Below are 13,448 nucleotides of genomic sequence, written 5' to 3'. Positions count from 1 at the left end.
TTCTAAGAATTTTGCTTTATGTTACCAAATTGTTTTTTAAAAGTATTATACTAATTTTAGGTTTAATTTTCATGTTTATTTCTTTAATTTGCTAGAATTTATTTGTGTACATGGTATGATAATAGTATATACATTTTTTTCTAAAGAGCAAATCAAGTCATTCCCCCACATTTATTGAGTACCCCTCCCTTATCCACAGGTCATATCACCTCCCCCTTAAAGACTTCCAACTGGACCGCCTACATCCTGTGTAGTTGTGGGTTCCTATATCAATCCTATGTGGCTTTTATTAAGTTAGTTTAAATATGCAATAGGATATTACTCTTTTTCAAAAATTTGTGGCCACATTTTTTAAAACCCAGGATTCTATAATAATATTAAAATTATAGTATGGAAACTATGCAGCTCTCCACATATTTTGAATGGATCAAAAACTACAGACTAATATTTGGTAATGACAATATTAAAAATTAGAGTATATGTTTTTTTGATTTGTCTTCCTGCCCATTGCCTTTTCTTAGACACACTCTTGATTCTATCTATGTCTTATTCCTAGTCAGGGAATAAAGCCATAAAATTTTATGTTTCATTCTTCATTTAACCTATAAAAGTTGCATTTTCCACTCTTCTCATTATCCATCTATGAAAATATGCACAGATGTTCCTAATGGGGACAAAGAAGGATGGCCATTGCGGAACTGCAGAATTGTTTAGAAGATCGAAAAAGTGGAAACAACTTTCATTCCTGTGAAGAAGGGAATGGCTAATGAAGAAGGAAATCTTACCTTTTGTGACAGCATGAATGGACCTAGAGAGTATTATGCTGAGTGAAATAGATCAGACAGAGAAAGACAAGTACCCTGTGATTTCACTGATGCGTGGAATCTAAAGAACAAGGAACAGACGGAACAGCAAGACTCAGAGACAGAGAACAGACAACTGGTTGCTGGAGCGGAGGGCAGGACTGGAGGGCGGGGTGGAGAAGGCAAAGGGGGTGAGAAGGATAGGTTGGTAGTTACATAACAGTCGGAGGGCGGGGTGGAGAAGGCAAAGGGGGTGAGAAGGATAGGTTGGTAGTTACATAACAGTCACGGTGTAAAAAGTTATAGTGCAGGGAATACCGTCAATGATACTGTCTGGTGCCAGGTGGGAACTGGAAATACGGGGGGGGAACGCTTTGTGAGGTATATGATTACATAACCNAAAGGGGGTGAGAAGGATAGGTTGGTAGTTACATAACAGTCAGGGTGTAAAAAGTTATAGTGCAGGGAATACAGTCAATGATACTGTCTGGTGCCAGGTGGGAACTGGAAATACAGGGGGGAAACACTTTGTGAGGTATATGATTATATAACCCCTCTGCTGTGCACCTGAAACTAATACAAAATAATATTGAATATAAACTATAATTGAAAATAGAAAGATAAAAACTTAAAAGGGAATGTTAAATAAACTACAACCCACCCACCCTATGAAATACCATACAGAATTAAAAGATGAGGAAAAAGATCTCTTTCAAATATATCAAGTGAAAAAAACACAACCACCAAGTCTTAGAACCATTCCTACAGTATGATACCATTTAAGAAAAAAAATACCCAATGCTTTTTTTAGCATTAAATGTATGTATTTTATTGCCAAATTCAAATACTATAAAGCTAATACCTCTGAGCTCCATTTAAAATGAGCCATTGAATTTGAAAATAAATGACAATCTTTTTGTACTAATCTTCCTTTTTATGTCAGCTTTTTTAAACCACAGTTTACATTCAGTGAAAACCATTGTTTAACAGCCCATATATGGCATGTAAAGCCCCGGTCAGAACTTGGAAGCTTCTTTTCCTTCAGTGTGGTCATGTCTGGGGAGGGCCTGAGACTGAGTGTGAAGGAAGCCATGTTTTTATTTGTAATGTTTACATTTTTGCACAGGTAATATTTCCACACCTGTCTTTCTCATGCAACTAGACATTAGTGAACAGTTTAAAAGCCGTTCTCTTTAAAGGGATCATCAGGGCTTGCACTTCTCTTGTGGGCACCTTGGTGCCACAGGCCACGTGGTCCCTTCTGCAGGGCTCAGCGCAGGCTCAGCCCCCACAGAGCACACGAGTGATCAGCACGCTGCAGCAGAGGGGGGCGCTCGGCCCCCAGGGAAATGTGCAATGACTAAGTCCTACTAGCCTTGCAGGAGCCACAAGGACTTGCAGATGCCATTTTAGGTTTAAAAAAAAGCTCAGCTTTGGAAAGAGTGGGGGCTTGACCAGAAACTGGCACTGACTTACCACAGACACAAGCAGAAGCTAGGCTTCCCCACCCAGCCTCCCAAAGGAGCAGTTGCTAATCCTGCTAACTGCCTGGGGACATCAAATGTAGATGTGGCCCTCAGAGCTGGTTCACAGCTGTGGGAGGGAGTAGTCATGCACCCAGGGAACTAAGATCCTCAGACTCGGGGCTTGATCTTCACTAGATTCTGGCATTAGAGAAAGAACAACAGTAACTACCATTAACTGAGCACTTACTATGTGCAGGGCCCTCCACTAGGCATTTTGGACACATTCTCTTATTAAATTCCGACATTCAACCCACACAGTAGGTTGTACTACTTTCCCCATTTTAGATTTAAATAAAGCTTAAATTGCTGAAGTCACTTGCCTAAGGCTCCATGGTCTGTGATAGAGCTTGAACTTGAAATCAGACCATCTACCTTAAAAGGGTGTGCCCCATGCTCTTAATCTCTGTGATAGACTCCTGATGTCTTCAAGCCAGCATTCATTTGCAAACCAGAAGCTCCAGTGGCGGTTTCAGGAGCCCCTGCCCTCCCCTCGGCTCGCCCTGACCCCTGGCAGCACATGCAGGGCGTGCTCCCCGCAGCACAGCCGCCTTCCAGCTCACGAGAAAACCCCGGGCAAACCACACATGATGCTATTTGTCTGGGACACGGTGGTTTCAGTTACCAAAAAATAAAACTTAAAACCACCATTCCAGATGACTGCCTTCTCATCCTCTTCCATAATCCCACTTGCGAGCAATCTGGATATTCAATTTAAAATGAATTAAGGAAGCAACTTAAGTGAGGAAGAATGGCAGCCCCAGCCTTTAAAAACTCGCAGTTAATGAACATCGAATTCCACTCTAGTCCCTGAGAAGGTGACCTTTGCACTCATGAACTTTATACATCCTCCGCGGCCAGAGCCACCTCTGTGCTGCAATCCCATCCCAGGGCGGTGCATGTCTGCTTGTGAGGCTGGCCCAGAGAGGGGGGTCAGCTCCCTGTTTGCCCCAACAGGGTCCTCTGATTGACTGAACGTACAGCCAAGAAGCCCTGCCCACTGATAGACTTCACTGATGGGTAGAAAAGCCAGGCCCTATTTTTTAATGATTTTTTTATTGTGGTAAAATACACTGAACATAAAATTAATGATTTTTATGTGCATACTTCTGTGGCATTCAGCACATTCACACCATTGGGCAGCCCTCACCGCCCCACCCACCACCAGGCCTCACCTTTGGGCTCCCGAAGTGCCTCCTCCCCGACAGAACTTCCACCGTCCGTTCCACCTCTGCCCTTACAAACTGATGTCCACTCTCCAGAGGGTCCTCTGCTTTCTCCAGAGCTACAGTGTTTGTGAATAAAGCCTGCGGCCTGACCACCCTGCACAGGCTCAGATGGCTCCCCGGGCCTCCTTCCAGGCCCGGCCGGACCTCCTGTCCAGAGGGCTCAGGATTGGTGCAGGGGCTAACTCTGGAGCCTCCTCCTAGCCAGGCCCCTCCTCCAGCCTGGCCCCTCCTCAGGCTTCTCCAGGCAGGAGCCACACGCCCTGGGTTACCACGTGGCACCTCTTTGGCAGCTATGTGGCCCTGAGCAGTTGGCCAAACTATTCACCCTCCCCCAAATCGGACCATGGAATCAAACTGCTGGGGTGGTTGTGAGGACTGGAAATGAGACTCATCAAGCGCTTGGGGCCGGGAAGTCCCTGTCATACACTGTCACACTCTGCCCAGTAAGTCTGTCCTGACCTGCTGATCCCCCTGCAGTGTCCCCCCTCCATCACTTTCCTTCTCCCTCCTTTCCTTCTTCCCACACCACCCTCCTCCACCCCACCTCATTCTCTGCCTTCCATGGGAACCCAGAAAGTTATGTTACCCCGGGAGGTGGTAGAAACTAGCAGTCTGACTCTGTTGCCTGAGCCCCAGCAAGCTTGCGTCTTTCCCTTCTCCCCTTTGGCTGAATCTGGCAGAAAATGCCCACTTGGGTGTCACGTCTTAGAGTGTGGAGTGTAAGGAGGATGACTCGCCAAAAGCCAGATTACAGCCTCATGGGGAGCCCAGAGTCTGGAAAACATGCTCTTGCTCTGATACTTGCCAAATGTTGGACAGACAAACGTATGGTACTCTTTCCTGGCCCCCCGCCCTTGCTGAGATAAGAGAGACAATCCCTTGACAGGCTGTGAGGAATAAATCACTTATTTTTAAAAGTCAGTTGGGGGAAGGAGACCATCTGGATGGAGGCTTTGAAAACCTGAGAACACAGGAAAGAAACTGAGCAAACGAAGCCACATTAGAGTGGCCTTTGACAGACATCCCATGGGCACCCCCATCTGTAAGCCTAATTTTCTAGAAGGCAAAGGTCTGTCTGGGTGATGGCCCCTTACTTGGGGATGCATGTCGGCCAGCACACTTGCATTTTGTCATTTCTCTCCTCAGAAACCTTTGAAGGCACCCAGAGCCCCAGGGGACAGGCCTCACTTCACTTCCTGATGTGACATCATTACTCTTTCAGAAGCACTAAGTTATGGACACCCTGAACTAGTCTCGCTGTCCCCTAAACACACCCCAAGCATCTCATCTGCATCTTTGCTCCTGATGCTTCCTCCACCTGGCGTGTCTCCCACCATCACGCTCTCCAAGGCCAATCTCTGCTGCCACCTCCACTGAGCCTGTCCTGGGTCCCTTACCTGAATGGAATCCACCTTCTCTCAGGACTCCCATGGTGCTTGGAACTCCATGTTTGCATTTATCTCACAGAGGCAAAAATGAAAGCCAATTATGTTATATTTCGTTATAAAGTACATATGCCTTTGGGTTATACGTCACGGTCACGTACATACTCCTCTTCACCCTTGTGCTCAATGATGAGCTGTTTGAAGGCCACAGGTGTGTCTGCCCCTGGTCTCCATCACTCGCCGCCCTCTCCCTATGCCTGGAACTTGCTGGGTACTCAGTAAGCGTGTGCCTGATAAGCTTTACAAGTCAGGAACCCTACTCTGTGCACGCAGTCTGTGGACAGGACCTCCTCTGCCACGTGTGTCTTTGCAAACAGCGATGAGGGTGCCTGGGCTCAGCGATGCAAACACCGATCTGGAACAGCTGCCCTTTGCAGGGACAGCAGAATGTCCTCCCTTTGAGAGACTGAAGAAGTGCTAAGGCTGGTGTGGGATTCATTTGTGTGCTCAGTGTTGTGCCTTGAAGGAGACCGGTCTCAGAGGCTACAGAATTGCTACAGCCTCAGGTTCTGCTTGAGACATCTGGCGTCATTAGTTCGGCCTGTGCAACCTTCAGGTGAAGCTCTGAGTTTTTAGAGCCCTTCTCCATCCCCCGAAAAGCTGTCAGGAAAGCAAAGAGCTGGACATCCCATGGTTCTAACTATGTCTTTAAACTGCCTCGCTACACAGTGCGGCTTACGACACAGCTCCTCTGACACCTGGCCAGTCAGCTTCCAGGGCAAGATGCTCTGCCTGTGCCTGGCATGCAGCCCAGGTTTTGTTTTGTTTTCTCCTGTGACAACTACCTATTCCAAAGGTAAGTATAACTATATACCTTATAACAAAATATAAAATAAATGGCTTCACTCCTCCTTCTGGAATCACTCAGAATAAAGCCATTTCCTCTTTTCCGAGGCAGCATACCAAGGGTTATGCACAACATCGTGTCTCCTCCAAACCTTCTCTAGCCCTGGGTAAACATTTCAGTTCCCCAGATTATGTCTCACGTCACATTTTTCAAGACCATCCATGATCTGACCTCTCCCATCTTTAAGATAAGGAATCCGCCAATCCTTCCCTCTCATGCAGTTCCCGGAGCTGAGCACTGTGCTATAGGATTGGTCTAACCATGACTGGTAAAGCTCAAACATTATGTATGAGACAAGAAGGAGAAGGAAGGAGAGTCCTCTAAGGCCAGCTCTTACTAGGGTATGGCAGGCCTCAGGAGGCCTTACTGGGCTGCAGAGGGCTCATCTGCAGGTGTACTAGGGTATTTGAGGTGCTACGCCCAAGAGAGAGGTTGGGCAGGAGCACGGGCCAGGTGGGTACCCTGTGACACACTTGCTCCAGTCCCGGGTGGTAACTAGGCTACTGAGTAGCATGGACACAGGTGGACAGTCAAGAGGAGAAACCCAAATAAGAACACCAATCCATGCTATGGACTAGGGAACACAGGTGGAGTGAAGAACTGACCAGTGATAACAAGCTGGTCCCTACTCCATGCACCGGACTGTGTGTAATGATAGTGGTCATCGAATTAAGAAACTGGCATAACCCTAAGCTCTTCAGCTGGAACCATGTATTTAAAGCCATTCATATATTTCTCAAGTAGACCAAGAACTCTGGCTGAATGAAACCTGAGGATGATAGGCAACAGTGGCCTTTGCTACAAGGTCCAGTGAAAAGCAGCAGTCTGATGAGGCCCCACTCCAGGCAGCTCAGGCATGGGGTGCTGGAACTGTGCTCCAGGAGCACGCCTCTCCAACAACGGGGTGGGAATGATGTGTCCTGGAATTCTGCATCTGCTCACAGGGAAAGAGTCCTTTCTTCACTGCATCCTGTCTCTCTACTAAGGTAGGAACAAAGGTTACATAACAGATAGAAATAGAAAACAAATAGCAAATGCTATACTGAAACTGAACCATTAAATATAAGTGCACTAAACACGAACTAAAAAGGCAGAGAAGAGTCCTGACCAGGTGGCTCAGTTGGTTGGAACATCATCCCATGCACCAAAAAGTTGAGGGTTCGATCCCTAGTCAGGGCACATACCTGAGTTGCAGGTTCAGTCCCTGGTGGAGGCAACCAACTGATACTTCTCACGTCAATGTTTCTCTCTCTCCCCCCTCCCCTTCCTCCTCCTTTCCCCTCTAAAAATCAATAAGCATATCCTCAGATGAGGATTAAAAAAAAAGACAGAAGCTGGGATGTGCTCAGAGCAGGGGGCCCAGAGCAGTGGCCCGACAGTTTGCAACACACCCTACAGGAATCCAGGGGTCATTGTGACAAGGGGCACAAACCTGTGGCCTTACCGTGGACAAACACCCTATATGTGAAAAAAAAAAAAAGACAGAAGCGATCAAACTGGATATAAAACTGAGACCCAACTATACACTATCTACAAGAAACAAACTTGAACTACAGCCAAACCGTTTGAAAGTAAAAGGATAGGAAAAATACATAAACATATCGTGGAAACACTCAGCATGAGAAAGTGGGTGTGGCTATATTGACAGCAGGCAAAGCAGACTTGAGGACATGGAGTTTTATTACTCAAGAAAACAGGGCATTTCGGCAAAGGCCAGCTCACCATGATGACATTATAATCATGAATGGTTATGCTCATTATCCCTAAAATCAAAAAATACATGTAGTAAACCCAGGAAACCTGTATTTAGCATTGTAGGCATCAGAAAGATAAGTAAGAAAGTCACATCCTCCAGACAACTTCTGTCTTGTAAAGAAAAGCAAGTATTTGAGGATTTTCAGAGTCGAGTATTGGCAGCAAGGAAAGGCAGGCCACCATCCTGGTCTCCATAGCAGCTGATGTGATGCTTGCCACATCCCGTTTTCCACCTCCACCCAGAAAAGGAATCTTTTCTGTAAAAGATTCCTTTTTTATTATGGAAATTTCCAAACACACATGAAAGGAGCGAGATTAGTACAGTCAGTCTCCATATACTCATCACCACCCACCTTCCACAATTCCCAGCGTTTTGCCTTTCCTCTTTCATCTACCCCGTCGCTCGTCCCCAGCTATTTTTTAAAAGCATGTTTCAGAGGGAATCCTGGCTATCACATCACCTAACCTGTAAATACTTCCACAGGCTTCTCTAGCTGTAAGAACACTTTTAAAAAAGCATAACCATCAGGCCTTGATTTCATTCAAGAATATTAACCATAATTGCTAGATATCAGGTAATACCCAGTATATGGCCCTCACAGGTTCTTTTTGTTTAATTTAGTTTGTTCAAATCATGATCCAAATAAGGCCTACATTTTGCCACTTGGGTGTTATAACTCCCAAGCCTCTTTTACGCTATAATAATCTTCTTTTCTTATTGTATAAGCCATTGATTTCTTAAGAAAAACTGTGTCATTTATGCTACAAAATGACCAAAAAAGAGCTCTTTCTGACTTAAAGACCTCTTCCAGAGATGATTGTTATCACCACATAAAGAACAATAGTATGGAAGTTTAGGAATAGTTTCTCTAATATGTGCTCTGTTCCAAAGCACTCCAAAGAGATTGCTTCTTATTGCCCAACAAGACCAATGAGCCTCTGTGTAAGCCTATTTGAACCCCATTAGAGTACAGGGACCTTGTTAGAATCATCAGGAGCAAAGACTCACTCCAATTCAATGTCATGCGAAATTCAATCATCATTTCAAAAGCACTAACAAGACATAGATTTGCCCAGCCAGTGTGGCTCCACTGGTTGGAGCACTGCCCTGTAGACCAAAAGGTCACCAGTTTGAGTGCCAGTCAGGGCACAAACCTTCAGTCCCCAATCGGGGTGCGTGTGGGAGGCAACTAATCAATGTTTCTTTCTCTCCCTTCCTCTCTCTCTCTGTAATCAATAAATACATTAAAAATAATAAAGAGTGCCTCTTAAAAAAAAGATACACAGGTTCTCTTGATTTCAAATGACAGGTAAATCCAGAAAAGTAATTAAAACAGAGAAAAAAGGGCCCTGAGGGCTGAAGGAGAACATTGCCAAGCCATAAGTAACTCTACCTAACTTGAAGGCCTGCTGGGGCATACGGGAGCTGTTGTGCACACAGGTGTGCACACCCAGGGCCTCCCCGTGTTCAAACCAGCCAAGCAGATGAACCTGCAACACTGTCCAAATGCAACAATGCAAAGACAATGAGAGCTTGGAGGGGAGCTTATAAGGAGTGTGGCAAAGGCCCAGGAGGTGAGTCAGCCAGGGAACCATCTCTACCCTTGCCCACAGCAAACCCAAACTTGGTTCTCTCTCAAAGATCCTGGAGTGCCAAAATCTTGGGGAGAGAAAAGTTCAGGCGGACTTCCGCCAAGATGGAGGTATAGGTGGAAACACTGTGCCTTCTCCCACAACCAAGTTTGAATACAACAAAGTTTTGGAGAACAAAGACACAGCCAAAAAACAGAAAATTGAATTATACAGAAGTCCTACAACAACTAACCGTTCAACGGGGACGGTAAGAGGGGTGGAGCCAGCAGCGGAGCTGCTGGGCAGGGTCGGGCAGGAAAGATCCTCAGACCTAGGCACGCAAGTGGCCTGGACCCAGTCAGGGTGTGGGGCAGACTGACCGCGGTCGCACATTCAAGCACAGTGAGATGGACCACGCAGGCCCCAGGGGGCGAGGGCTGACGGCAGTGGCACACTCGAGTGCAGTGGGACAAAACGCGTGGACCCGGTGACGGTGGCAGCTGCCGCACCTTTGGGGGCCGTGGCAGGAGACAGCAGATGGGACACCATTGCTCCTCTTTGACCCCGCCCCCACATACAGCGTCACAACCCAGCGACTTAGTTGCCCTGCTCTGGTGAACACCTAGGGCTCCGATCCTGCTACGTAACAGGCATGAACAGTCCAAAAGATGGTGCAAGAAGAACTCAAAGTCCCAGAGCCAATAACTCTCAGCGACCGAGAAATTGCCAGCCTCTCAGAAGCACAATTCAAGACACTGTTTATCAGAATGCTCACAGAACTGGTTGATTATAGTCACAAATTAGAGGAACATATGAAGGCTAAACTAATTGAAATGAAGGGAGATGCACAGGAAACCAATAGTGATGGAAAGGAAACTGGGACTCAAATCAATGGAATGGACCAGAAGGAAGAACAAAACATCCCACCAGAAAGGAATGAAGAAATGAGAATTCAAAAAAATGAGGAGAGGCTTAGGAACCTCCAGGACATCTTTAAACGTTCCAACATCCGGATTATAGGGGTACCAGAAGGGGGAAAGAAACAGCCACGAGTGGAAAACTTATTTGAACAAATAATAAAGGAGAACTTCCCCAGTCTGGCAAAGGAAATAGACTTCCAGGAAATCCAGGAAGCTCAGAGAGTCCCAAAGAAGTTGGACCCAAGAAGGAACACACCAAGGCACATCATAATTACATTAGCCAAGATTAAAATGAAGGAGAGAATCCTAGAAGCAGCAAGAGATAAGGGGACAGTCACCTACAAAGGAATACCCATTAGACTGTCAGTGGATTTCTCAAAATGACCTTCCAGGCAAGAAGGGGCTGGAAAGAAGTATTCCAACTCATGGAATCCAAAGACCTACATCCAAGACTGCTCTATCCAGCAAAGCTTTCATTTAGAATGGAAGGACAGATAAAGTGCTTCTCAGATAAGGTCAAGTTCAAGGAGTTCATCATCACCAAGCTCTTATTATATGAAATGCTAAAGGGACTTATCTAAGAAAAAGAAGATGAAAAACATGAACAGTGAAAGGACAGCAAACTCACAGTTATTAACAACCACACCCAAAACAAAAGCAAACCAAGAGAACAGCTAGATCAGGAGTGGAACCATAGAAATGAAGAACACATGGAAGGTTAGCAACAGGGGAGTGGGAGGAGGAGAAGGGAGGAGAGGGCACAGAAAATAGCATAGATGGTAGGTAGAAAATAGATAGGGGGGAGGGTGAGAATAGTGGGGGAAATATAGAATCTAAAGAACTTGAGACACATGGTTATAAACTAAGCGGGGGAGAATGGTGGGGGAGGGAGGGTGTAGGTGGAGGGGAATGAAGGGGGGAATAGAACAACTGTAATGGTATAATCAATAAAATATATATATAAAAAAAAGTTCAAAAAGCCCCAAGCACAGAAGAGAAGACAACAAAAGGAAAGAAGAAGGCGGTCTGACATGATCAATGTTCCCCAGCAGCTTTTGGCTCCATTTCCCTCCAGTCCTTTCAGCAACAACCACACTTGACATCCTCAGGCGGACACACCAGTGCATTCAAATGAACCAATACCAGCTTGTCATTAGCCATGTGTCCTCCTGCCCCTATGCAGGACTGCACTTGGCCACAGTAAAGAAAGCTGCCTCTTCTAGAAGGGAGGCTGAATAATCTCAGTAACCTCCCTCCGGAACGCCTTTTTGGGGTATGCAATTTTATACTGACAGCAGAGTCTTAACATTCAGCCAAGCCCCTGCCCTTAACATTCAGCCAAGCCCCTGCTCTGCCTCTGCACACAGGGGCCCCGTGCAGAGCAGTGGGCACCAGGTGTCCTGTCCCCTGACCCCCACTCCATCCATGAAGCAGCACTGTGTAGTTCAGTCCTCCCCTAACATGGCCAGCTCTGATGTAACAAAGAGTGCTTGTTTCACTGAAGACCTTCCATTGAAAACATGCCCACATCCAAAGAGAGGGGACAGACAGGGTCCTATCACCGGGGCAACCATTGTTAAAGGAGCCTCTTTGACACATTCCCCAGAGAAAACAAGAACAGCTTTGCAGGCACCTGGCTGACTTCAACTGGAGGTGAGCATAATGGGTAGTCTTCTGTGTCAACTTGCCTGGGCTAAGGACACCCGGAATGCCAATAAAACATTTTGGGGTGTGTCTATGAGGGTGTTTCTGGAAAAGATTAGCATTTGAATCAGCAGACTGAGTAAAGATCTAGGCTCACTAAAGTGGGGGAGCCTCATCCAGTCCTTCGAGGACCCAAACAGAACAGAAAGGCAGAGGGAGGGGGGTCCTGGCTCTCTGCTGGGCCCAGAACACCCATCTGCTCCCGCCCTCAGAGGCCAGCTCTCCAGGTTCTTGGCCTCCGGACTCGGAACAGGACTTAACACCTTTGGTGCCCTCAGACCTTCAGGCTCAGATCCAACGTCATCAATTTAATCATTCCTTCATTAAAGTCTCTCTTTAGAAGTATAGAAATCTTTAGACATGCAGAATTTAGAAGTATTTCTATTTCTCTTTCTCTGGAGAACCTGTACAGAGGACCCTGACTGATACAGCAGGGATCCAGGCCAAACTGGGACCATCCAACTAAAGGATGAACTTATGTTCAACAGGACAATGTTGCCTAAACATTTTATTAACATGACAACACCCTGTCATGTTAGACTAGCTACTCAGCTGCCTCTGCCTATTCTCAAGGTCACCAATGGGATGCCAGAGCTATGAGGGGCCCTGATGAATGACTTCCACAGAAACAGCTTGTGAGCAGGAGGTAACACAGCTGCCGCTGCTCTAGTGGCTCCGTCATTCTCTATCATTTTCCCTGGGGGGCCTGTATCCTGGCACTGATGGATGGCACCCACATACCCAGTGCTGGTTAGCATCCAAGGGACTCGAGCCCACGTTGCCCCTCACTGCCACAGAATTTCTCTATCACTGTCAACCACACAGCATTAAACACAGTGACCCACAGCGACCCCCTCACCCTTCCTGGCACTCCGGCAGAGGTTTTTGCCCCTTCTTCACTGGTCCATAAGACCATCATGTCTCAAGACTGACCCCATCAGGGCAACCCAACATCACTGGATCCTGAGCTGGTAGCCTTTACCTCTTAAGGCTGTTTCTTTATGTTTAAAATGGGACCTATGATGCCAGTCTGAGAGAATTTGGAGGGACTATCAAACATGGAAAATGTATGTGGAAGGTCTTTGGAAACTGTAACATGCTGTACAAAGCCAAGCTAAATGACCAACATGGGAGGAAGTAAAGTTATGTTCTGTAGGACACGGTCAGAGAAAAGCTAGACCAAGAAAGAATTTTCTGGTTTTGATCTGGCCACTGAAATTTCTTTTTGAAATGAGTCGATGGACAGTGAATAGTATTAGAGTCTTTGAACAGAGGATGGGAAATAACATTTCATAGTTATGTTTCATTTTCAAATAAAATTACTGTTCACACATCTATGTAATACACGGGAGATGCTAACTTGGGAGCGAGCCACGAGGGTGACTTTCCGAGTTTGCCGCAACTGTACAGTGAGAGCAGGTTTCATGATGTCACCAGGCTCCTGCTCTAGGCAGAACTTCAGCCAAATCATTTTCATCACATAGGTCTCTAATCCTTTTAAAAGGCTTTCCAGGAGAAGAGTTTGTAAAGTTTCTCTACAAAATGGTTTAACTTGTTTCAGTTTCTTTTCTATGCAGCGATAATAGGTCACCTATTTGCAATGCACACTCTGAAAGTTTAGATGTCACAAAAGCAACGTGCTGACATTTA

At 46.1% G+C, this 13,448-nt stretch overlaps 1 protein-coding gene and 1 non-coding gene across 3 annotated transcripts in view; one reads left to right on the top strand and one right to left on the bottom strand.

Moving 5' to 3' along the window:
• The window catches only part of CCDC3 (coiled-coil domain containing 3), a 102,513-nt gene that overhangs the window by 22,127 nt on the left and 66,938 nt on the right, over window positions 1-13,448 (bottom strand). The window lies entirely within an intron of this gene.
• LOC119000865 (small nucleolar RNA SNORA11) lies at window positions 7,184-7,313 on the top strand. The gene has a single exon (XR_005069428.1). It is a non-coding gene; the product is annotated as a small nucleolar RNA SNORA11 (small nucleolar RNA).

This window comes from Sturnira hondurensis, unplaced genomic scaffold (assembly GCF_014824575.4).
Source record: "Sturnira hondurensis isolate 20B ecotype Veracruz unplaced genomic scaffold, ASM1482457v3 Scaffold0016284, whole genome shotgun sequence".
Classification (NCBI taxonomy): Eukaryota; Metazoa; Chordata; class Mammalia; order Chiroptera; family Phyllostomidae; genus Sturnira; species Sturnira hondurensis.
This window is presented reverse-complemented; position numbering and strand designations above follow the sequence as displayed.